Below are 27,405 nucleotides of genomic sequence, written 5' to 3'. Positions count from 1 at the left end.
AAACAAACTGTGATTACTAGGTGCCCATGGCTCAAATCTCAGGGTCAGGAAGCACACCTGGGGAACGGAAGTCACAGTGGTGAAGTGACAGCCCACTGCAATGCTGCCCCACTGCCACTGCCCCTGCTGCTCAGGGTCCCATCTCAGAGGGCGCCACCTTCCCAACCTTCTGGACTTGCACCGCCGTCTGGCATCAAGCCAAAGCCTGGTGCAATTCAGATGTCTGGGGACACAGTTTTCTTGGATGTGGCAATGGTAGGTTGTTCTTTTCGACCTTCATTTAAAGTTTGTTCATTTGCAGCAATATGGATGGATCATGAGACTATCATACTTGTGAAGTAAGCCAGACAGAAAGACAATTATCATATGATATCACTTATATGTGGAATCTTAAAAAAATGATATAAATGAACTTATATACAAAATAGAAATAGATGCACAGACATAGGAAACAAACTTATGATTACCAAAGGGGAAGAGGGGGAGGGATAAATTAGGAGTTTGGGATTAACATATATTAGTAGTTACATATATAACTACTATATTTAAAATAGATAACCAACAAGGACCTACTGTATAGCACAGGGAACTATACTCAATATTTTATAATAACCTATAAGGGAAAAGAATCTGAAAAAAAATGTATGTTTAACTGAATCACTTTGCTGTATACCTGAAACTAACACAACATTGTAAATCAACTATACTTCAATTTTTAAAAAAGATCTATTGCATCAGTTGCACTAGCAAAAAAGAAATTAATAAAGTAAAATAAAATTTGGGATGTTCACACAGTCCCTGGCTAAACAACACTGGGACTTGCGGATTCCTATACTTTTGACAGTTCTGCCGAGTTCTGACAATGGTAATTGGAAAAATGCTTATGTTAACACAGTAAGACGGCTGGTGGGAATGTCCCAACGCCCCCGCCACCCCATCACATCTTTGTCAGCCCCTCCCCTTCTTCCTCTCCGCTTTTGCACTCAAATTTTCTCTTCCCTTTTCACTCCTGTCCTGGCTGCCCTTGGCATTGTTTAACCCTGCAGCAGTAGAAATCGGGGTCTCCAGGGGTGTCTCAAGTTTTCTGGTCCGTGAAAACAAACAATAGACCATCTTCCTTGACGCCACCCTCAATTCCACCCCTTCCTGGAGTCCAAATTGTCTTGAAAACCCTCTCTTGGAGGGGCTCCCCACGGGAAAGGCAGTGACCAGAGATGGAGGAAGACCACTGCTTTAAGAACTTGCCCGTAGACCTCTCTGACCTCTGCAAGGGCAGCCCAGGAAGCTTACACTAGTGGGTGAACCAGCCCAGAGGCTCAGAGGAGGAGGCCAGATCTAGCTGCCTCGCCCTGCTGGCTCCACCGCGGGCGCTGTAGCCACTGTTTGTCTCAGCAGTTAGCGAGCCCGCCAGTCCTACATCAGACAGCCCATCTACCGGGACGGGTCCTTTCCCCATGTCCGTGAGCCTACTGCCACCCTAAGTAGGCGTCAGCACTGCTGCTCTAAGGTCACCCCAGCATCCCCCGAGAAAGACAAAAGTCCTTCCTTTGTTCTTGCAACAAATAATCCCCGAGCACCTGGGGCAGGTAAGGTGTCTACCTTAATTGGCCTCACCTTTGGAATGGAAAAAAAATGAGGATCATCGGAGGGATATCAGGAAGGCCTGCATGGAGGAGGTGGCTTTTGAACTGAGCATCACTAAACAACCTAACATCACTTCTTAATTATTTTACAAGAGGAGAAGAGCTGATGAGTAGAGTTTTATGTATTATGAAGTAAGTCTCCCTAACTTGGAAGATAAGGTACTGATTTTTCCACACTTAACCCCAATTGAATGTTGCAAGTTCTTTAAATAGCACTCTTTTACAGAGAGCACATTCCCAGGGAAAGGACAGCAGGGTTTCAACAAGGTGAAACAGGAGCCCCACAGGGCCTGGTGATGGCAGAAGCAGAGGCAAGGACCTGGGGAAGCAGGAGGCCTGTTTAAAGGATGCTGATGGAACAGGTTTGCTAGAGCAGAGGGAAGGTGGTGGTGAGGTGGCCCTAACCCATGTGGCCTGGACCCCAAAGATCCCCAGAGATCACAGCAGGGATCCATATGGCCAGCATGTCTCAGGGGGCACCCACGCCTCACTTCCATACTCCAACACTAGCTGGCTTTGCCTCCGTCACCTTCACTTTCGGCCGGAGGTTTGTGCACCAGCAATGGTGTCTCCTACAGCCAGGAGCTCTGACCATCAATTATCCAGGTCTTTGAGGAGTTTAAAATGGGACATTGATTCATTATTATTTAATGACTATGTTTCCTATCCGAAATAAACCCTTCAAAACACAGACTCTCCAATAGACAAGAGCTTGGACCATGCCTTAAAAGGCTCAGAGACGCTTGGGAGCCACTGGGGCAGGGACCAACAGGGATGAGGAAGGCAGGCAAGCTGGATCTAAGGACCTTGACCCCCAGGCTCTGTCCGGAAGTGGCAAGGGTTGGTCTCGGGTGGCTGACTCGGGGAGCATTGTGCAATCCCGCGTGCTAGTCTGTATGACCTGCTTATCTCCGTGTTTCAATCCAGCATGGCAGTGTGCACCTTGCAGAAGGTCTCCTCAGAGAGCGCCTCATCCAGCCGGTCGGTATCTGTGGCACCCTTGCCCTGCTGGTCCAGGTGCCACAAATACCATGATAAAATGTGATAAGATGGACAGAGCCCCCGCCCCTCTCCCAAGCTCCCCACCTTCATTCCGAGCCCCTCAGCTGCCTCTGCCCCTTTACTGCTGTCCAAATAAGTAAATTAAGAAAACCCAATTTCCTACTCACAGCTGATTCATTTGGCGTTCTTGAGCCAAAACAGATTCCCATTAAACCCCACTAGTGGGACAAAAAGCTTCCAAGTATTTTAAATTTATAAAACCTTGGCATAATGGGCTTTATATGATGCTCTCTAGATGTAAATCTGTTCATGAAAGTGAGTACATCTATAAAGATATTTTTGCTCTCATCTGAGTGACGACAACATTCCTTTGTGGATTCTTGAACACTGGAGGAAAGCCCTCTTTTCTGCCAAGTTCCTTTTTAGGAAGTTAGCGTTGAACTTAAAAATGATTTTAAGGTTCTTTGTTTCTGGATTAAAAAGGCATCTGGCACATGGACAGTTTTTCCTGGTGCCTGAAATATCAGAGCAGTCACCTAGAACTAACTTTCTGCAGTTTTCTGCCTTCTTTGGCACTGGTTCAGAGTCAAGATCAAAGTCACTCACAGTCGGCTAATGTGGGTTCCAGGTCAAGGGTAAGACAGGGAGAGATTCCAGCTTGGGGTCAAAATGAAGCCATCTTGTTGCTCAATCAAAGATAAACAGATCCACCTAAGCTATGCTTGGAAAAACATTATTATAGCTGATTTGTGTATCCATTGGTGAAATATCACAGAAATTGTCAAAATAAAGTAGCCTGGGTAGGTGTGCAGCATCTTTTAACAGTGGCCACAGGCTGTAGAGGCCAAGGTGGTACTTGTGTAACAGAGGCCCAGGCTGGGTCAGTGTTTATCACTTTGCCAGAGCCAGGCTGCCTCCACCACTTGCTGGCTGTGTGACCTTGGCTGAGTCAGTTAACCTCTCTGAACCTCCACGTTCTCTACTGTGAAAATGGAGGACATGGCACAAGGACGGTAATGATCGTATAGGCTCGCCCTGAGTGTTCAATGAGATGATGAATGAATTGAAGATGAACTACCCAATGAGTAGAACGTGGTTCTCATTACTACTATCCCAATAGGCCTTAAGAAAGAAAATGGACCTTTTTTTTTTTTTCCAATATAGAAGTTGACTTTTTTTTTTAAATTTATTTGTTATTTATTTATTATTTATTTTTGGCTGTGTTGGGTCTTCGTTTCTGTGCGAGGGCTTTCTCTAGTTGTGGCAAGTGGGGGCCACTCTTCATCACGATGCGCGGGTCTCTCACTATCGCAGCCTCTCTTGTTGTGGAGCACAGGCTCCAGACACGCAGGCTCAGTAGTTGTAGCTCACAGGCCTAGTTGCTCCGTGGCATGTGGGATCTTCCCAGACCAGGGCTCAAACCCGTGTCCCCTGCATTGGCAGGCAGATTCTCAACCACTGCGCCACCAGGGAAGCCCTAGAAGTTAACTTTAAGCAGCAGGGAGAGGGAGTTCCCTGGCGGTCCAGTGGTTAGGACTTGGTACTTTCACTGCCGAGGACCCAGGTTCAATCCCTGGTCGGGGAACTAAGATCCTACAAACCGTGCGGTGCAGCCAAAAAAAAATAAAAGTAGCAGGGAGAGAATTTATTAGTTCACATAGTTAGAGAATTGAGCACAAAACACTAGTGTGCACACACGAACCCTCAGACGTAAAGAGAGCGGGCATCCTTTGAAGAGTTGGCCCAATCTGCCTCAAGGGCTCTGAGCTTGTCCAACTTTGAGGAACCCCATTCCTCCACAGCACCACTCAGGTCTGCCTGTGGTAAGCAGGGAAGACCACACACCCAGCAATGTTCCCCTCGAGGAGTCAACACATTGGATTCGATGATTATTTTCCTCCAGTAAATATTTCCTGGTAAGCAAAGGCATTGTTTCTGGCAAAAATGCTCCAACATTTTTGCCTTCCAGTTTCATTGAGATGTAATTGACAGGCAGCACGCTGTAACTTTAAGGTGGACAGCATAGTGATTTGACTTACATAGATCGTGAAATGTTTACCACAATAAGTTTAGTGATCACCCATCATCTCATATAGATACAGAATTAAAGAAATAGAATAAAAAATAGTTTCCTTTGTGATGAGGACTCTTAGGGTTTATACTTTTAACAACTTTCATAGATAACACGTAGCAGTGTCATATTTATCATGTTGTACGTTACATCTTATAACATAACTGGAAGTTTGTGTCTTTTCAGCGCCCTCGTTCAATTCCCCCTTTCCGTATCCCCCGCTTCTGGTAACCACAAATCTGATCTCTTTTTCTATGAGTTTGTTTGTTTTTGACGTATAATTGGGCTACAATACTATGTTACTTCCTGTTACACAACATAATTTGACATTTCTATACATTTCCACATGATCACCATGGTAAGTCTACTTACAATATTGCCATCATACAAAGGTATTGTACAGTTATTGACTGTATTCCCCATACTGTACATTTCATACCCATGACTCATTTATTTTGCAGCTGGAAATTTATACCTCTTCATCTCCCTGGCCTATTTCTTTCCTTCCCTACCCTCCTACCCTCTGGCAACCACCAGTTTGTTCTCTGTATCTATAACCCTGTTTCTGTTTTGTTATGTTTGTTCATTTGTTTTGTTTCATAGATTCCATGTATAAGTGAAATCATCCATTACTGTTCTTTCTCTGTTTGACTTATTTCACTTAGCATAATAATAACCTCTAGGCCCATCCATGTTGTCGCAAATGGCAAGATTTCATTATTTTTTATGGCTGAGTAATATTCCATTGTGTGTGTGTGTGTGTGTGTGTGTGTGTGTGTGTATTTATATATATGTATATCTATATATATACCACATATTCTTTATCCATTCGTCTATTGATGGGCACTTATGTTGCTTCCATATCTTGGCTATTGTAAATAATGCTGCAATGAACATAGGGGTGCATATTAGTGCATATTAGAATTAGTGTTTTCATTTTCTTCAGATAAATACCCAGGAGTGGAATTCCTGGATTGTACAGAGTTCTATTTTTAACCATACAGGAACCACCATACTGTTTTCCATAGTGGTCGCACCAATTTACAATCCCACCAACAGTGCACAAGGGTTCCCTTTTCTCCACATCCTTGCCATCACTTGTTATTTGTTGTCTTTTTGATGATAGCTATTCTGACAGGTGGTATCTCATTGCGGTTTTGATTTGCCTTTCCCTAATGGTTAGTGATGTTGAGCATCTTTTCATGTGTCTGTTGGCCATCTGTATGTCTTCTTTGGAAAAATGTCTGTTCAGATCATCTGCCCATTTTTTAATCAGGTTGTTTGTTGTTTTGATGTTGGGTTGTATGAATTCTTTGTATATTTTGTATATTAACCCCTTATAGGATATATTTTTTGCAAATATCTTCTCCCATTCAGTAGGTGGCCTTTTCATGTTGTTGATAGTTTCCTTCGCTGTGCAAAAGCTTTTTAGTTTGATGTAGTCCCATTTGTTTATTTTTGCTTTTGTTTCCCTTGCCTGAGGAGACATATCCAAAAAATATATATATATTATTAAGACCAATGTCAAAGTACTTACTGCCTATAATTTCTTCTAGAAGTTTTATGGTTTCAGGTCTTAGATTTAAGTCTTTAATCCGTTTGGAATTTATTTTTGTGTGTGGTATGAGAGAGTAGTCCAATTTGATTCTTTTGCATGTAGCTGTCCAGTTTTTCCAAAACCACTTATTGAAGAGGCTGTCTTTTCCCCATTGTATATTCTTGCCTCCTTTGTTGTAGATTAATTGCCCATACAAATGTGGGTTCATTTCTGGGCTCTCTATTCTGTTCCATTGAGTTATGTCTGTTTTTTTGCCAGTACTATACTGTTTTCACCACTGCAGCTTTTATTATAGTTTGAAATCAGAGATTGTGATACCTCCAGCTTTGTTTTTCCTTATCAAGGTTGTTTTGGCTATACGGGGTGTTCTGTGTTTCCATGCAAATTTTAGAATTATTTGTTTTAGTTCTGTGAAAAATGCCGCTGGTATTTTGATAGAGATTGCATTGAATCTGTAGCTTGCCTCGGGTAACATGGTCATTTTAACAATATTAATTCTTCCAGTCCCTGAACACAGTATTATCTTTCCATCTGTTTGTGTCATCTTCAATTTCTTTCACCAGTGTCTTATAGTTTTCCAAGTACAGGTCTTTTACCTCCTTACTTAGATTTATCCCTAAGTACTTTATTCTTTTTGATGCAATTGTAAATGGGATTGTTTTCTTAATTTCTCTGATAGTTTGCTGTGTATACAAATGCAGTAGATTTCTGTATATTAATTTTGAATCCTGCAACTTAACCAAATTCATTGATGAGCTCTAGTAGGTTTTTTTTGTGGTGTCTTTAGGATTTTCTATGTATAGTATCATGTCACCTGCAAACAGTGATAGTTTCACTTCTTCCTTTCCAATTTGGATTCCTTTCATTCCTTTCTCTCATCTGATCCCTGTGGCTGGACTTCCAGTACTGTTGTCAAGCAAGGGCCCGCTGCCCCACGCGCACAGAAGCCAATGCTATGACACCAGCTTTTGAGAAAAGAGCTGTATTGCGAGGTGTCCCTGTAAGGAGACAGGAGGCAGGTCTCAAATCTGTCTCCCCAGTCCAGGGTTTGGGGTGAAATTTAAGACGTTAGGGGATTTCAAATTTGGAAGCTAATTGGCTAGTCTTAAATCAGTCTGTATAAGCTACTCATTGCTGCTGGAAGCCAGATTTTCCTTATTGAAGGACTTCTCGTTTTGTAAAGAGTTCTGGTGGCAATATTTCTATTCTTTGTTTTCCGTAGACCAAAGATTCTTGGTTCTGGGGTCATCCTGGAGACATGGGTTCCTGTCTGGCACATGTGCCAGGAACCCTGTCTCTGTAAAATAACTCCAGGGGAGCAAAACCAGTTTAAGATGGTCAATGTTCTTCATGCTGTTTCAATACTATGTTGAATAAAAGTGGTGAGAGTAGGCATCCTTGTCTTGTTCCTGAACTTAGGGGAAAGGCTTTCAGCTTTTCTCCATTTAGTATGACGTTCCAATGCTCCAAAATTTTTAAAAACTGGTTTAGTAGATGCTGGTGTGAAAGGAATTTGAGGAAATCAATAATGGATGAACCATCTGTAAGAAGAGTGTATTAGCTTTCTACTGCTGCTATAACAAATGACCATACTCTGAGTGGCTTAAAACAACACAAGTGTATCATCTTACAGCTCTGGAAGACAGAAATCCAAAATGGGTCTCACTGGGCTAAAATCAAGGTGTGGGCTGGGCTGCTTTCCTTCCGGGGGCTCCAGGAGAGCCTTTTCCATCTTTAGAGGCTGCCCACATTCCTTGCCTTGTGGCCTCTTCCTCCTTCTTCAAAGCCAGCAGTGTAGCACCTTCAAATCTCTCTGACCCCTCTTATAAAGACCCTTGTGATTACACTGGACCCACCTGGATAATACAGGACAATCTCCTCATCTCAACATTCTTAACCACATCTACAAAGACCCTTTTGCTATAGAAGGTAACGGATTCACAGGTCCCAGGTATTGGAACATGAACATTCTGGTGTGGGGTGAGCAAGTGGGCATTATTCATCAAACCACCAAGAGATACTAGAGTTTTCTTAAATATATCTTTGACATGTTTGGAAACGATGGATGACTTTTTGAAAAATTTTTAATTGCTAAAGCCATGTTATCAAAAGTAAAATATAACATGTAATATAGGTTGTTTGCAATGAACTTCACATAATGTTCATGTTTACACAGATCTATATTTTTTAACTTTGGCTGACAAATGCGGGATCACTGTTGTCTGCTGTTTTGTTGAAACCCTCTGGCAATTCCAGTGTTTATGTCTGAGACCCTTTGTCCCCTGAACATCTGAACATGCCCAGAGCATGTTTCTACCCAATCCCAAGCAGGCTGAGGCCCAAAGAGGTCTTTCTGTGACACCTCTAGGGTTTAGTTCTTTCAGAGAAGGGGTTGTGGTGCAAGCACATGGTTATTCCAACCTCGGAGGAAAAATCCAGGGGGTCAGGTGGTGCTCAGGGTTGTGCCTACGGTGTGTAGGGACAGCCTCATGGGCACTGCTGCTTTACTCCATCCCCCACGTGGGGACACATCAGAGGAGCTGTGCTGCTATAAGCACAGGACACTCTGAGCCCCAGGACCGAACGCTTCAGGGAGCAGCATGGGGATGAGCGAGGGGAAGCTTGAAGGTTCAGGCCAGACTGACAGGGTTTACCCATCAGCCTCAAGAGAGGATGAGGAAGTCCAGCGTGAGGCTCTGGCAGTCTTAGAGCTGACCAGCTTACAGGTCGGTATTCCAGAAACGGCAGGCAGGATCCATCACGTGTTGGCTCTGATCCATGCTATCAGCTGCCCAAAGAGTCTACTGAGGACAAGGCCAAATCTAGGCTTACAGGGGGAAAGTTCTGTGATTGATTAGCAATGTCTGTCACGGCAAAGGAACAGGAAAAGGTGATCCGTGTGCACCTGAGCTGCCATTTCCAGTAGGAACGAAGGCTTTGCATGCAGATGGATGCTTGGGAACCCAGGGGAAAAGCTATGCCTTATCTGTGTGCCCCTGAGCACGTCTGTTGGTGGAGTCTTGGCTTTCTCATCTTTAAAATGAGAGAAACCAATGAAGCCCTTTCCAGCTCCCTGAGAAGATGATGGGGCAGCAAATGGGAAGGGTGTCACCTGTCACAAATTGCCCAGCCCTTCGTTTTGAGGCAGAGGTCTGAGTGCCCTGGCCCTAAGACGATCCTTGGCCCATGACTCCCATCTTGGTGAGACGGTCTGGGAGTTCTTCCACCTGGTGTCGGCCTGAGCCTGCGTCCTCACCCTCATGGGCCCCGGTCTGCCTGGAGGAGACCGTCCACTCGGGTGTGGGAGCGGGAGCTAGAGGCAAGTGAGCTGGCCAGAGACATGCTGGGTGTGAGAGGCAGGAGCAGCTCCAGTCCCAGGAGACGGTGGCAGGGGTGGGGCAGAGCTACTGCGGCTTGCATAAAGGTCCAGGCCCTGTGGGGCGGGGTCAATAAAAATCATGGAATGAGTGACTCCAGGCTCTGGGAAAGGGGCTGGGAGAAAGCCTTTGCTTCAGCCAAAGGTCCACATGTAGCCCTAAAGAAAGACCCCCGGGCGAGCTGAGGAAGGGAAACCACGGCGAAGTCCAGCCTCACGAACAGCATAGCAGTGAGGGGAGAGGGAGGGGGAAGGGGAGATGGAGGGGAAGGCGGGGGCCGGATGAGCCTGGGGTAAGAAATCGGGTTTTATCCAAAGCCCTTTAAGGGCTGTAAGCAGGGGGATGCAATTTGTTTTATTTCAAAGGGCCAGGCTTGGGCGTTCCCTGGGGTTTCTGGCAATTACCTCATCTTCCTGCCCTAGTGGTCCCGGTGTGCGCCCTCCACTGCGTCTAGAAGGGGGGGCCTGGTCGCTGGAGGACAGGGCGCTTCCAGGGGCTGAAGGGTACATCCCTGCCTAGGTCAGCCTTGAGTCAAGACTCGAGGAGGATGGGGGAAGCAGGCACAGCAGAAAGTTGGGGGTTCGCACACGGATGCTCAGATGTGAAGATGCCAGGAGAGGTGAGGAGGTGCAGGCAGAAAGGGGCTCGGAGGGGACGGTCCTCGGCAAGGTGAAGTTGGGGGGATGCAGAGTCCGAGGAAGAAAGAGGAGGAGACGGCCGGGCAGGCAGGACTACAGCGGGGCATGGTAGGGAGTTCCCCTCTGATGTTTGAGACACGGCCGGCAGAGGCAGAGGGAGGTGGGAGGTTGCAAGTCCCGAGAAGCTAGACATTGTCACTGCAGAGAGTAAAGGGGGTACTGCTGGAGAAATCAAGCTGGCTCGCTGGCCTGTCTTGCACGGTGACCATGAAGTGGACGGTGACATCTGTCTGCCCTGGCCCAGGTGAAGTCAGAAAATGCCAACACATATTAAGTCCTGGGTCTGTTGGAACAAAAGGAAACTTGGGCAGGTTGGAAGTGGGGGGTAGAAACACAGCGGTGGCCAAGTTGGAGCAGTACAGCCGGCCTGGGGCACCACCTCCGATATTCGGTAAACGTGATTTGAGCATCTATGGTGTGTACCAAGTTCTGGGGGGTCAAAGAAGCCCACAGGTGGGGCTTGGGGTAGGGCTGGCCCACCACAGCCCAGAGAGGCCTCCACTTGGCATGCACTCATTGTATCTGGTGACCATCGGGCCGCTCATCCATCTCCCTGGGCCAAGCCCTGCATCTTTGCATCCCCAGGGCCAGGAGTGCGACGTGGGTGCTCAGTAAGTATTTGCTGCCAGAGGAGGGGTCAACGGGTGCACGGAAGTCTCTGTGGACTCCAGTGGGGGTGGGCTGTGTGTGGACGGGCTTCTCGGGCCCCCGGGAACGAATAGGGCTGAGCCCTCCAGGGAGGAGCGTAGAGGACAGAGCCGGAAGACCAGGCAGGCGAGGCAGGGCTGGGACCAGGCAGGGCTGATGGCAGGGGCCTGAGGCTCAGGCTACACTGAAAGCTGTGGCCGGAGCCCATTCGGGAGATGAAAGGAGAAGCCGAGACGAGAGAGAGCACGGATTCAGGAAGGACCAGAAACACACAGGGATACAGGCTACACAGGCAGAGAGCACCAGTGCTGCTGTGGTCGGGGGCAGCCCCCAGCTGGGTCCTCCAGTGTCTCCCGGGTATGGGGAGGCCCCAAACACCCACCAGAGCTGTCCTGTGCACACTGGGTATGCCCTGCCGGCCACCTGACAAGCTTTGGGTGATTTATGATTGAAATGCATGGATTCATGAACACGGCAAGTAAGTACCAGAGTAATGGGATGGCCGAGAGCGGTGGGCTTGAGGAAAGCCTCGGACCCTGCAGACACACTCCTGCACACGATTCCAGAATTGCCAGACTCCCTGAGGTGGAGCGGTGCTTCACCGAAAGCCCTGGGGGGCTTGTTACAGCCTGACCGCCTCCCCCCGCACTGCACCTCCCTCGCCCGCCGGGGCTTCTGGTAGGTCCGTGATGGGGCCAAAAATCCGCATTTCTGAAAATCGCCCACATGCTGCTGCTCAGGGTGGACCACATTTTCGGAACCGTGGGCCCAGAGGGAGGGAAGAAAGCTTCCGTTCAAAGAGAAGTGAACTGTGTGCTGTCTGGTTCATCCAAGCCATTCCAGCTCAGTGTTTCCAGAATGTCAGTCATTTACTTTCCACATTTACAGTTCCTAACATATCCATGTACCACCTGTGCTATTAATATTGTCTAGATTGGCTTTACGTTAAATTCTCTGTTTATTTTCATCCTAAGCATTAATACCTATGAAATCTCAGCTTTGATGTGCTAACTGGATTTCTTCTAAAATACATAAAACACATAACTACAAATTGTTTGCTTGTTTGACTGCTGTACGTCCTAAAATCAGCCACTGGTCCAAATCCCATGCAGCTGGAAGGAACAGAGGGGACTGTCTAGATTTATCCAAATCCCGTGACTATTTTGGATGAGAGAGAATTCAAAGAAATGACAGTCCCTCAATGACTCCGTCACTGTTGTTTGTATTTTTAAAATATCTCCTTCTTGAATTACTCACTCACCCAAACGGACACAGAAATCTCAGCCCCTCTGACCCGGCTGCCACCACGGCTCTGTCGCCTTCCACCTCCTTCGGCCCTCTGCTCTCTTTGGCTGTTCCTACACCCTTCTCTGCCCACCATCAAGGCTCAGGCACACTCTTCGGGTCCTGATCCCGACAGCCCAGGCCTCCACGTGCCTCAGTTTACCTAACCTCCTGGGTAAAACTTCCTCAGGACCTGCATCGCCTCCCTGCTGCCTACAGGGCTGTGGGAAATCACAGGATCACGCCAGGAGGCGGGCAGAGGCCATTGGAATGCTTCCAGCACTGCATAGACGACAGAAGGTGCCAGAGGGAAAGAGAAGCCAGAGGAAGGGCACTTTTAGGCTGATGAGGGATGTCGGGAAATTCCCTCCTCCTGGCCCTCTGGGGCCCAAGTCTGCAAGGAGACCACGTCTGTCTCAAGATCGGGGGCCAAGCACAGGGGGAACACAGCCATGCTCAGCTTGTGAGTGGATGCAACCCACAAGGACACAGCTGACCAGTTCAACCTCATGTCCTAAATCAGTGTAAAAACCTAAATCTACACAAATAGGGAAGTCTACACAGCTTTGGACGACTGGGGAGAAGTGCACAAGAACCCCTTCAATCTACAATAAGAAAAAAAATTTAAGAGATTTTATTGGAAAAATACAAGGAACTGTAGAATAAAATAAAGACCCCAGCTTGCTGAGGACTCACCAGGAATGGGAAATGGGAAAGCTATTTCTCCCTCCCTCTGTGTGTGTGTGTGTCTGTCTGTCTGTCTGTGTCTCCACACCAGCTGCCCCTGCTACACATATACATGGCCTGTCGTGGCCAATTCAAAATACCTGCCCCACCCCCATGGCCATCCAGCCCAGAGCCCCTGCTAACTGGCCTGATCTCCATCTCCATCCTCATCTCTGGGAGAGGGAATCTGACTGGGTCAGCCCAGCCTCTGGCTTGACTCCTCCAGGGTCAAAGGTCCACTCTGTTCTGGTCAGCTATGGCCAGGAGGCTGGGGTCAGTGGTACTCAGGGTCTTCCCACTCCAGGGCTGAGGACGGAGCAAACACCGTAGGAAGGGGTTCCGGAGCAGGAGGAGGGAAGGATGGCTGCCTTCTGTACAAATACCTGTTCCCCAGAACCATTTTGAGAAATCAGGGTGGGACTGAGATCTTCCCAATCAGAGATGCAAGTACCCTCTTCATTCTTTTGCCAATTGTTATGAACTGAATATTCACGTCCCTCCAAAATTCATACGTTAAAGCCCAAACCTGCAATGTAATGGCATTTGGAGATGAGACCTTTGGGAGGTAGTAGGGTTAATAAGGTCATGAGGGTGGGGCCCTTCTGATGGGATTAGTAGCTTTCTAAGAAGAGGAGGAGCACAGTTTTCTCTCTCCACCTCTTCCTTCCTCTCTCTCTTTTTCCTGATGCACAACCCAGGAAAGGACATGTGAGGACATATCAGGAAAGTGGCCATCTGCAGGCCAAGAAAAGGGCTCTCATCAGAACCCCAGAACCTGACCATGCTTGACGTTGGACTTCCAGCTTCCAGAACTGGTAAAAAACAAATTTCTGTTGTTTAAGGCCTGAGACTGTGGTATTTTGTTAAGGCAGCCCTAGCTGACTAAGACACCAGTATTGGTCTGGTCATTTTTAGCAGGCCTTTTTATAAATCCTCCAAATTTGGGTCACTAGATGAGTTCATGGCAGCTCCACTGTGCAAACGGCCCTACTGCCAGAACTCAACAAAGACCCAGTGTAGAGAGTGCAGCTTCCCACACATAAAGATCCCTGTCTGGCTGCGGAGATGACATCGCCCGCTTTTATGCAGTGTCTGTTTCGCACTGTGGCTGGGAGATCGGGTGCCCTGGCCCGCCTCCCTCTGGCTGGTCCACAGACCTTGGCCCACAGGTGGGCGGGAGCTTGCCAAGGGCGGTGGCCGACCGAGGCCGCTCACCCCAGGAGGAGTGGCCCTTGTGCCCGGCTCACTCTCTCCTATTGCTCACAACCTGTCTGGTGACGGGGGCGTGAGACAGAGTGTCAGCGGCCATGAATTAGGTAAAAGTTCTCTTAACGACGGGACAGCACTGCAGCGGCTGGCTCTCACTTCACTTGGAGAAAGTAGGTTGAGCCCTCTCCTCCCCAACCCAGCTGAGAGCAGCTGCTGGCACTGTGGTGCCCAAAGGGGACAGGACTCTCAGGAGCTGCCACCAGCCAGTCCCCAGAGACAAGGCATAGATTCCACTCACCAGGACGGAGCCAAGGCTCTCAGGGACTGTAGATCTGGTTTTTTCAAACTCTACACCGGTTTTTAATTTTGAACATTATATACAGTTTATAATCTTGAAGTCTTTTTAACACCAAAAGGTAAAAACAATTTAAACAAGTGGATCATTCATTTAGTGGCAAAGAGTAAAAAGAGCTGCCTAGGAGTATCGTTTTTGGGTGTTGATGTGATGCCAGGCGCCACAATCCAATTTAATTTTTGCACTATCATTACACAAATGAGAGATGCTTCCAGATGGAAAGAGAAGCCAGAGGAGGGGCACGCGCATGCTTGGGATGAAGGGAGAATGTTAGGAAATTCCCTCCTGCCAGCTCTCTGGGGCCCTGAGCGAGAGGGGGCCGCCTCTGTCTCACGACCTGGAGCCCAGCACGGGGCGGGGGGAGGCTTGGCATGTGAGTAGACAGAACCCACCCAGGACACGACTGACCAGTTCAAGCCCATGTGAGCCTGACGTATGCCATCATCCTCCAGACGGGGAGCTGAGGGTCGCGGGTGTGTCGAGGGCCCAGGGAGACCCTTCCCTGGAGCCCTGCCTGGACGTGCTGGGAGGGCATGCCTCTTTCCCCGGGGGCCCTGCAGCATCAGCCTTAGACACTGGAGGAAGGAAGGAGACTACCCAACACTAGCTGGGGTGCACGAGAAGTGAGCTGTCCTCCCACCACTCACTGAGACGCCTGCAAATGGGTAACCGTGGGCCACCCACTTAGGGGAGGACAGCCCTGTAACTGGCTTGAGCCTCTGCCCCCAGACTGCCCAGGGCTCCCCACGAAGCCTCCACACAGCATGGCTGGAGAGGGTGTGGAACAGATGTGAGTCCCCAGGGAGCCTGCTGGCCTGGCCCTCAGACAGAACAGGGCTTGTCTGTCCTGGCTCCTGGTTCTGTCCCCTGCTGTGTGCTCTGCCCCTGGTCTTTGCTTTCTTCCTTGCTTCCTAAGCACATGCTGCACCTCCCAAGGCCGTCTCTCCACCCGCCCCTGTGCTCGTCCCTTTCCTCTCAGGGGTGGCAGGGTACTGGGACCTGCAAGACCAGAGTTCAAATCCTGCCTCAGCCACTTACCAGCTGTGTGACCTTGAGCAAGTTACTAAGTTTCTCTGAGCTTCAGAATCCTAACATGAGTCTCTAACATGTGACTGATAATAGTACCCTCCCTCCCCAGGGTTGTGTGAGGATCAGATGAGTTAAAGGGAAAATGCCTGAAACAAAAGGACGCTTGATCCTCTCTGGGAAGCAAGGACATGGTGTCTGCAGCTCAGGGCATTTCCCCTCCAGGGGGGTTTGTCTCAGTCACCACCTCCTGGCCCAGGTCACCGCCGTCCTCCTCAGCACTTCAAGCCTGAGTCCTGTCCCCATCGGAGACGAGGGTGGGGCGGTGGCTGCGGGTGACCAGGAGTCTCCTTCTTTCCTGTTAGCACAGCCGCTCCCGGACAGAGGGGAGGACTTGCGGCCTGTGTTGGGTCCGCGTGTGGGTCCGCGTGTTGGTCCACGTGGGGTCCGCGTGGGGTCCACGTGTCGGTCGCGTGGCGTCTGCGTGTGGGTCCGCGTGTGGGTCCGGGTGGGGTCCACGTGTTGGTCCACGTGGGGTCCACGTGGGGTCTGTGTGGCGTCCGCGTGTGGGTCCGTGTGTGGGTCCGTGTGGGGTCCGCGTGTGGGTCCGCGTGGTGTCCGCGTGTGGGTGGCCCCACAGTGATTGTAGGCAAAGCCTTGGCCGTCAGACACGGCTGCCTCTGGGAGGAACAGCGGTTAAGGCCCCGGAAGAGTCTGAGATCCCAAGAGAGGGGGCAGCAGGAGAAGAGAAGGTCAGGGACGTCGCTGAAACAGGAGTGCATGTGATCAGTTAGCAGGAAGGGAGGCAGGGCCCTAGGACCCTAGTCCGCTCCTGTCTCCAGCGGGGAGGATGCCAGACGTTGGAGGAAAGAGAAGGAAGGCCCACACCTAAGGCCCCTCTGAGGCCTGGGGAGGCCTGGTGTCCAGTCCGCGACAGTAGCACGAGTGGGGCAGGGAAGGAGCCGATTGGTGCTGTGTGCGGCCGGATGCTGGGGCCTCTGGCCTGTGTGGGACCAGCTTATGGTCTGGAAATCTCCACTGCATTCCATCCGCTCCTGAAGGAGCCAGAAGGCCCTGGCTCAAGTGTGCCCAGCTCATAAACCAAAGTCATAAACCACAGCAGCCCGTCAGGAACAGGACAGCGGAGGAGCTGAATCCTCTCTCCCACCCCGGCTGACCACCAGCAACAGCTCGGGACACCAGCTCCGGCCTCCACACTGTCCCGCCCCCAGGTCTGCGGGTCAGCGTCGCCCCTCAACGATTTCCAGAGGCAGCAATAATGTCCCTTTCCAGGGGAAAGGGGACTTGCCAGATCAAAGGGGTGGCTCTCGGGATGTGGTCCCCACACCAGCAGCAGCCGAAGCTGAGAACTTGTTGGAAACACAGATTCGTGGCCCCAGGCCTCCTGCATCAGAAACTCCAGGGTGGGACCCAGGAATCTGTATTTAACTCTCCAGGTGATTCTGAGGCCGCTGCGGCATGAGAACCACAGAGCCAAGAGAGCAAACTGTCCACATGACGTGGAACAGCGTGGATGGGTCTCCTGGGCCTAATGTCATAGGATGGGTCTCCTGGGCCTAATGTCACATGTTCTCACAAGAGAGAACATTCTGAACAATTCCATTTACACAAAGGACCAAAACAGACAGAGCTAGTCCCTGGTGTTAGAAGTCAGGGGTTACCCTTGGGGGCTGGGGGGGAAGGGGCAGAGAGGCTTTCAGGAGTGGTGACGAGGTTCTCTTTCTGGCTCTGGGTGTGGTTACAGTGTGTAAACAATCAGTATCTATACTTAGAATATGGGCACTTTCTGTATTCTACTATATACTTAGATTAAAAAACATTTTTAAACTATACAACAGGGTGAAATAGAAGTGTCACCTCCCTCTTCATTGTACAGCCTAATAATTGATTGAAGTCACTTCGGGATGATCTGGGGGTCCACTCCTGGCTCCAGAAAATAAAAAGCTGGGCATTCTTTTATCCTTGGCCAATAGATTTTATGAATTTAACCTAAAAGTGGCCTCAATAGACAACAGGACAAGCTGGCTAATTAAAACCAGAAAGGGGCTGTAGATCAAAACATCTAAAACTAATGCTGCCATCTTTGGTCAACACTGCTGCTCCCATTTCTCCCTGGTTTATAGGTAACATTTCCAGAGAACAAGCTGCCTCATTCAGTTACCTTCACAATGCATTTATCTTGGAGGAGATACCAGGAAATAGTGTTGCACAAGGAAAGACATTCTGTGGATGCTTGACTCTGGGGGGCCGGATTGGAATCCAAAAGAAGAATCTTGCCTCACCTGCCAAGGAATTTTCCAGGCGAGACGTTTCAGGACCTTGACAACCACAGAATGCGGCCTTGTGGCCCCATGGCCTATCTGCCTGTGGGCTGGAGTAGATTCAAAACAGTGCTCCTTATGAGGACAATCTTGGCCCTCCTGGAGGGATACTATCCCCTTGTTTTCCTTAAGGATGTCAGCTCTCCCCAGCCCTCTTGTCTATTCCTTTTTTTAAATATATTTATTTATTTATTTATTTATGGCTGCATTGGGTCTTCACTGCTGCACGCGGGCTTTCTCTAGTCGCAGCGAGCAGGGGCTACTCTTCATTGCGGTGCACGGGCTTCTCTTTGCAGTGGCTTCTCTTGTTGTGGTGCACGGGCTCTAGGCAGGCGGGCTCAGTAGTTGTGGCTCGCGGGCTCTAGAGCACAGGCTCAGTAGTTGTGGCGCACGGGCTTACTTGCTCTGCGGCATGTGGGATCTTCCTGGACTGGGGCTCGAACCCGTGTTCCCTGCATTGGTAGGCGGACTCCTAACCACTTCGCCACCAGGGAAGTGTGTCATCCCCACCCCCTCCCCCCGCCACCCGTCTATTCTGTGTGGGAAGCTAACAGGCAACCAGACGTGCCACCTCTAGGTACTTACCCAGGAGCTCCAGCTCAGGGTGATCCCTCCAAATGTTTATCAAAACTCCAAGGGGAAGATGGCAAGTCCATGTCTCCTTCCAAAACTCCTCTAAAATCTCCTCCAATCAGGCAGAAGCCTGCCCTGTGTCACCTGCAGAATCCCTTCTGCTTGGTTGTGTTTTGTGTGAAGCCATCAGCCTACACGGAAGGAGGCACAGAGGAAGAAGTGTCTGATGAGCGCTGTTTGCATGTGTGACCTTGTGGGCCCAGGAGAAAGCCCACCTACTGGAATGAACAGACTGGAGCCCATGCATCACCTAGGACAGTCTATGCCATGCACACCCCTGGGACCCACTTCGGCCCTACTCAGTCCAAAATCTGGGCTTGGGGCCCAGGAATTCTTACATTAAACAGCCTCTTCAAAGTTTGAAAATCACTATCCTACATCACCCTGTTCCATAAAAGCCCTTGAGAGAAATCCCTCAGTACTAACGACTTTTTTCTGAGCAACTGGTCAGTTTTTTTCCCTGAATGCGGTAGAATGAGTCACTGGCACATTTTCCTTCTCCATGACGGCTGCTGGGAAGCTTAGGGATAATTTGGGCCCATTCGGAGCAAGAGTCTTTGTAATAGGAATTTTTTAACCTTATCCCTCGTTGTTTTATGTCCCTATCCTTTTATTCTTCTTTCTTTTGTCCTCTCTTTAACTTATGCTTGTTGGATAAATGAGACATAGGTATAAATATGTATTATATTTATAGAGGGAAATATTATCTCTGTGTTAATTTGCATAGTAACACATAAAGAAAAGAGCTACCACACACTGACTGCCAGCACTGTGTATCCTCGCATTAGTCCCAGGACTTGGGTGACATCCGTCCTCCCTACATGACAGTCAAGGAACAGGAGGCCCCAAGGGGAAGTCACACTCCCAGTTCAACCAGTGAGGGGCTGAACAGGATTGTCAACCATGCTGTGTCGGCTCCACTCAGCGGAGGCTCTCAACACCTCTACCGCTTTCCTCAGTGTTTTACGGCAAGATTTGGGAACCATTTAATTCCTTCTCAAGATGTTCTACTTTTTGACCCCGGACCGAGGTGGAGCGGCCAGTCCCTACCACACCTTGGCCCAGTCTAGGCCTGTGTTCATCTTTTCCCAGCCTCCTTTTTCTTCAAGTAACTTGAATGGTTGTCTCTGTTTTACAAAAAAGAGGCTAATTTAAACATATATTAAAAGAGACCATTGAAACAAATTAAACAATAATAAAGTGATGTAAATATAAATGACATAGAATATTATGCAACTGTTAAAAGGGTATGTATATATACTTAGTTCATTGAGCTAGAACATTCTCCAGACACATTGTTAATGGGAGGAGAACGTAATAAGATGTCATATGTAATTTTTAAAAATATTCTATACTTTGAAGAAGATATTTAATGCTTTAGTTCCTTTGGAGTTTATTTAAGGAATTTGTTTTTAGATCTAAACTGATATTTTTCCCAAATGGCTAATCAATATTCCAAACTTTATTGACACGCTCCTTTTTTGAAAAACAATTTTATTGAACTATAATTCATATTCCACACAAGTCACTCTTTTAGAATACACAATTCAATGGTTTTTAGTGTGTTCGCAGTTATTCAACTATCACCACAATCAATTTTAGAACATCGTCATTATCTTCCCCAAAGAAATCCTATCCCCATTGACAGTCACTCACTCCCCACTCCCTACGACCCTTCCAGCCCTTGGCAACCACTAATCTACTTTCTCTATGGATTTGCCTTTTCTGGGTGGTTCATATAAATGATATTAGACAATATGTGGTCCTGTGTAACTGACTTCTTCCACTTAGCAAAAGGCTATCAAAGTTCATTCATGTTGTAGCATATATCAATACTATTTCTTTTTGTAGCTGACTATTATTCCATTAAATAGATTTACCACACTGTATTTATCCATTTATCAGTTGATAGACATTTGGGTTGTTACCGCTTTTTGCCTGTTACGAATAATGCTGCTGTGAACATTCATGTACAACTTTTTGTGCGGACATATGTTTGCATTTCTCTTGAGAATATACTTAGGAATGGAATTGCTAGATCGATTGCTAGGTAATTCTATGTTTAACCTTTTGAAGAATTGCCAGACTATTTTTCAAAATGCCTGCACCATTTTATATTCCCATCAGCAGTGTATAGGGTTCCAAGTTCTCTACACCCTCACCAACACTTGTTATTATCTGGTTTTTTATTACCGCCATCCTATGACATAGTATCTCGTTGTGGTTTTGATTTGCATTTCCCAGATGACTAATGATGTTGAGCAAGTTTTCATGTGCTTATGGGCCATTTGTACAACTTCTTTGCAGAAATGTCTATTTAGATCCCTTGCCATATTTTAATTGGGTTATTTATTTTTATTATTGAGTTGTATAGTCTAGATATAAGACCCTTATCAGATATACGATTTGCAAAATTTTTCTTCTATTTTGAGCTATTTTTCCACTTTCTTGATGATGTTCTTTGAAGCACAAAAGTTTTTAATTTTGATGATGTCATTTATTTTTTCTTTTGTTGCTTGTGCTTTTGGTGTCATATCTAAGCAACTATTGCCTAATCCAATGTCAAGAAGGTTTACACCTATGTTTTCTGCTGATAATTTTATAGTTTTAGCTTTCACATTCAGGCCTTTGACCCATTTTGAGTTAACTTTTTTATATGGCATGAGGTAGAGACACAAATGCATTCTTTTGCTTGTAGATACTCAGCTGTCCCAGCACCATTTGTTGAAAAGACTTGTTTTCCCATTGAATGGTCTTGGCACTCTTGTCAAAAATCAGTTGATCTTGGACTTCCCTGGTCGTGCAGTGGATAAGAATCCGCCTGCCAACGCAGGGGACATGGGTTCGAGCCCTGCTCCAGGAAGATCCCACATGCCACGGAGCAACTAAGCCTGTGCGCCACAACTAGTGAGTCTGTGCTCTAGAGTCTGCGAGCCACAACTACTGAAGCCGGTGTGCCTAGAGCCCGTGCTCCGCAGCAAGAGAAGCCACTGCAATGAGAAGCCCGTGCACTGCGATGAAGACCCAATGCAGCCAAAAATAAATAAATAAATAAATTTATTTTAAAAAATCAGTTGATCATGGATGGATGGATGGATAGGTTTATTTATGGCTTCTCAATTCTATTCTATTGATCTATATGTCTATCCTTGTGTCAGTACCACACTTTTTTTAAAATTTAATTTTATTTTATACAGCACATTCTTATTAGTTATCTATTTTATACATACAATTCATCCCACCCCCACCCCACCACTTTCCCCCCTTGGTGTCCATACGTTTGTTCTCTACATCTGTGTCTCTATTTCTGCCTTGCAAACCAGTTCATCTGTACCATTTTTCTAGATTCCACATATATGTGTTAATATACAATATTTGTTTTTCTCTTTCTGACTTACTTCACTCTGTATGACAGTCTCTAGGTCCATCCACATCTCTACAAATGACCCAATTTCATTCCATTGTATATATGTACCGCATCTTTACTGTTGCTTTGTAGTAAGTTTTGAAATCAGGAAATGTAAGTCCAACTTTATTCTTTTTCAAGATTGTTTTGGCATGGGTCCTTGAATTTTCCATATGAACTTTATGATCAGTTTATTAATGTCTGCAGAGAAGCCAGCTGGGATTTTGATTTGGACTGTGTTGAATATGTAGATCAGTTTGGGGGAGCAACACCACTTTAACAATATTAATCCTTCTGATCCATGAAAATGGAATGTCTTTCCATTTATTTAAGTCTTCCTTAATTTCTTTCAATAATATTTTATAGTTTTCAGAATATAAATTTTGTGCTTTTTTGTTAAATTTATATTCCTAAATACTTTTGATGATATTATAAATTGAATCCTTTTCTTAATTTCATTTCTGGTGTGTTCATTCCTAGTGTATAAAAAAAATATTGATCTTATATCATAAAACCTTGCTGAACTTATTTCCAACAGTTTTTTTTAGGGAATTCCTTAGGATTTTCTAAATATAAGATCATGTCATCTGCAAATAGAGTTTTACTCCTTCCTTTCCAATCTGAGTATCTATTTTTATTTATTTTTCTTGGCTAATTTTCCCGGCTATAACCTCCATTGCAATGCTGAACAGTAGTGGTGAGAGTGGACATCCTTATCTGCCTCCTGATTTATTAGAAAACATCCAGTCTTTCACAATTAAGTACAGTATTAGCTGTGGGGTTTTCATAGATGCCCTTTATCAAGTTGAGGAAGTTTTCTTCTTTATACGGTTTGTTGGATACTTTTATCATGAAGGATTGTTGGATTTTTGTCAAGTCCTAATTGATGCCAAATTATGGAGATGATCATGTTTTGTCCTTTATTTCATTGGTATGGTGCATGACGTTAATCGATTTTTGTGTGTTAAACCAACTGTGCATTCCAGGGATAAATTCTACTTGGTTATGGTGTATAATCTTCTTTATATATCAGTTTGCTAGCCTTGTCTTGAGGTCTTTTTCATCTATACTAATAAGAGATATTGGTCTATATTTTTCTTTTCTTGTGACATTTTTGTCTGGTTTTGTAATCCCTCCATTTTTTATGTTTGTGATGCCTCTTCTGGCCATTCTGTTTTACTGATTGACTACCTTGTGCCAGTACCACATTCCTTTTATTATTGTAGCATTTTATGATATTTAGGAGAAGTAGACTCTTTATTACCCATATTTCTCAAAAAGTTTGAGCTAATCTTGCCTATCTGCCAATCTTGCCTATGAACTTCATAATCATTTTATCAAAACATTCCAATGAGGGCTTTTTTAATTGGAATTTTTTAGTGGAATGGCACTAAAACTCTATATTAACTTGGTGAGAATTGACATATTTTTAATTTTCCATTTTCCCATACAAGAAAAACCCATAGCTTTAGCGCTTCTCTAAAGATGCAAGCTCCTTCCATCATCTCCCAAGTTTTTCCTTTATATAGGTTGTATTTATATATACAATTATCCCGCATTTTCTGGTTTTGTTTCTACTATGATTGGAAGCTCTCTATTTTCTTGTTATTGTTGACATGTAGTAAATCTATCCTATTCTGGCCCTGGGCTGAATTCTTTGTAATTCCAATAGTTTAATTGGTTCTTTGGGCTTTCTAGGCATACAAATCACTGCAAATAATAGTTATTTCATCTTCCTTTCTGACAACATTTGTTTTATGTCTCATTACTTTGGCTAAACCCCCAAGAAACAAGTTAATAACAATGAGAGCAGCATCCTGCACTGACTTTTCAGCATTGCTGCATTTGAGACATGCACAGTATTTTTTCTCATGATGAATTTTCCTTCTAGTTTCATTTTTAAAGGTCTTTCCTGGAGATTCATGTTTAATTGTGTCACTAACCCACTGATATGCTATATTGTATTAAGACTGCCTAATGATTATGAAATTGCCTCTGCTTTATTAAACTACTCTGAGAATGTTAATTAAAACATTCCATTTAACAGTTCATTCTTATTCTGTATCTGATTTTTGGGGAAATCTCAGTTTTTTAAGGTATAAACATAAAACAGCTTTATTTTTTCCTGTTATGGTGACCAGTTTTCTTCTGACCACGCTCACTACCCTTGCTGCCTAGCAGGGCTCTCGGTGGCTTCTTGGTCAGATCCCGTAACTTCCCTGTCTCCTTCAGTTTTTTTTTTTTTTTTCCTTCAGTTTTTAGAAGTGTTTTTTTTTCTGTATTTGAGATTCTGTCCTACTCATTTTTCCTCAAAAGATTTATCTATTTCATTTTCAAATAGGTTAATACATTGACATAACCTTTAAAAATCAAAAAATATTAAAAGGTATGTATTTTAAAGTCTGCCTCCCTCCCAATCCTATTTCCCATCTGCCCAAGCTCCCTCCTCTAAAAAAAATATGCATACATGTAACTATTGACACTAATTTTTTGTAACTCCTTCCAGAAATTTTTAGGTGCATCCAAATAAATCTGAATATACTTTCCCTTTTTACACTGGTGGAAACATAATACTCTTCTGCCCTTTTGTTTTCTTGAGATAGCTTAGGATTCTTTCTTGATCAGTACAACTGCATCTTATTCCATTGATGGAAATGTTTAGACTTTTCTAATTGGTGTGATCAGTTCCTGATTGAAAGAAATCGTAGCATCTTTAATCTCTTTCTCCAAGACAGTGCTGCAGGGGGTCACCTGTACACGGGCCACTCCCTGCATCTGCAAGGAGATCCATGGGCCAAATTCCTGCAGGTGGGATTGCTGGGCTAAGGCATACTTGCTTTTTACCTTAATAGAGGTTGCCAAACTGTCCCCATGGATATGGAATCAACGTAAAATCCCACCAGCAATGATGGGGGGAGGGGATGCCTGTTGCCCCTAGGCTTCACCAATCACTTTTCAAAGTTTTGATTTTTTTTTTTTTTTTTTTGCTAATATAATAGGTGAAAAAAAAGATCTCAGTATGTTTTGGAGTTCTTCTCTTCCTATAAGACATGGGGTTGAAAAATCTTTCACAGGTTCTTAAGAGGGATTCGTATTTTCTGTGAACTATCTGTTCACATCCTTTGCCCTTTTCAGCAGTGTTCAAATTTTCCAAAGTTCAACTTCATACTATTCAAAGTTTCTCTCCCCTCCCTATAGCACAGGCTAGACTGTTTGGGGGGTGGGGGGTGGGAGACCTGGCCTGGAGACACCTCCACATGCTTCTCCCCTCCTCAGGGGTGGGGCAGGGAGCAGTGATCAGCAAGTCGAGGGCTCCTTCCTTGGCTGGCTGTCTGTCCGTGGTAGCAGGCATCCCTCTGGTTCAGCCTGGCACTGATGCCTCTGCTGATGCGGTATTCGAGGTGGTCTTGGGCTAGTGTTCAGCTGTACCTCTTCCGCTTTCCCTTCCTGCCCTCCTGGGAGCCATCCCTCCCAGAGAGGCCACCATATCTCCCTCTGGTCCTATAGGTACATGTATGCTCCCAACCTTTTCTCCAGCTTGGGTATCCCATTGCTTGGCCAAGTGGCCACCTGGGCAGCCCCTACCCCTACCTCTTGCTGACCTCTGGGCTCTAAGGAACTTTAGGGAACTCTGGGATCTTCTGCGTGGGCTGCACCGAGCACCATGGAGAACAAGGATGAAGCGGGCATGCTTCATCTCCTTCCAGGACACACCAGGTCATGGTCTCTCCAAGCCCTACAGTGTGAGGCCCCTGTCCTCAGAAACCCTCCAACCCAAAGCTACCTCCAGTCATGCTCAGTGTATCCCCAAACCTCAGGAAGCACAGTTGCGGTGACGAAAAGGACAAGGCGCCATCACCCTAGGCTCTCAGAACCCTCTTCCAGGAGACTCTGGAGCAGGCCCATGGATTCCGCAGCTCTGCGACTCCTGGCGGGGAGTCTCCCCTTCCTGGCTTTTTCCAAGGCTCCCTGGGAACCACTTTCCTCTTTGAATGGCATGTGGCGCTCCAAAAGGCCAGGCTCTTCCCCTCTTCCTCTTCTTGCTTTATCACGGTGGGGTGCTGGGAGGAGGCAGACCTCCTTCAGTAATCCCTCGGGGTGGCTTGCTGGCTGACCCAAGCTGCAGCAGAAATTTGACTAGAACTAAGCTCTGTTTGGCCTTAGCAGCAATTCCAGAACAACAGGAAAAATCCTGCTCTATACCTGTGCTGCTTCCATCACCTTGTTTTATGTTTCTCCTCTACGTATTTCCCTCCCAATCTTACCTTTTGACTTATAAACTGTGTACCTAGTTTTTAAGAACCTTAAAGCTCAAGCCAGCCATCAGTGATGCGTCTTAATCTTACTTAGAATCTTACTTAGAATCTTTAGCGGAGGAGCCTGGCAGTCCCCGCATAAACTCAACGCTTAATTTTAGCTTCCCCAGCGGGGTAGTTGTCTTCCTGTTGTAGGGTTGCACTGGTATCTGGTGAGAAGCGGGGAGCTGGGGTTAACTTGAGCTGTCATCTTACCCAAGTGTTTGCTCCGGTCTTCCGATGATGAAGGACAAATTCCCGAACCCCCGACACGTGCCAGAAAGAGAGTGGGAAAGAGCATGCGGAGCAGACATCAAGCAACGGGGGAAGGTTCTCTTCCAGGCTGTTCCAGCTCCGAGACCCCGACAAGGGCCTGCCCCTCCAGCAAGTGGTGATATGGCTGGGGTTTCTCGTCCTCCACCACTCACTCTCCCTGACTCTCGTTTCCCAATTCCTTGCTGCCTGCTTACACTGAACACCCACTGAAGGGGTGACGACCGCCAAAGAATGAACTACTTCATCTTGTACTCAGAGCTCTTTGGTTCCTTGAGGAGCTGATTTAAAAATTCCATTGTCAGCAACTTTTCTGTAAAGCTAAAGTAAAAGGTTTATTTTTTTTTAAGTTTCATTATCTGAAGTTGTTCTGCCTTCCCTTGTGCCTTCCACCACCTGTAGGTGCCACCTGGTGTCCTTTCAGCTGACCCTTTCTTTCTTCCATTGCCCACGGGAATGCTGCTCAATTGTGCTTTGACCTCTGCTCCCTTATGCTTGTTGCTAACTGTTTTTTGCCAGCAGGAATACCTAGTTTGGTTTTTTAGCCTCTGGCTTTCTTCCTCCCTCGTGTTGCAGATTATGTGTGTGTGTGGATGGATGGATGGATAGATAGGTGGATGGATGGATGGATAGATAGATAGGTGGATGGATGGATAGATAGATAGATGGATGGATTGCTAGATAGATAGGTAGATAAATGATAGATAGATAGATAGATAATAGATAGATAAATAAATAGGTAGATGGACAGATAGAGAGTTGCATGCGTGTACATGTCCTACCATTCTCAGGCATTTAAGTACCACCGTGTAAAAAAGAAATGCACTCACCCTCTCTATACCACTGTCCAGTTCCCAGG

This window comes from Balaenoptera acutorostrata, chromosome 8, assembly GCF_949987535.1.
Source record: "Balaenoptera acutorostrata chromosome 8, mBalAcu1.1, whole genome shotgun sequence".
NCBI classification, from domain to species: Eukaryota; Metazoa; Chordata; class Mammalia; order Artiodactyla; family Balaenopteridae; genus Balaenoptera; species Balaenoptera acutorostrata.
The sequence above is the reverse complement of the archived record's forward strand: the minus strand, read 5'-3'. Positions refer to the sequence as shown.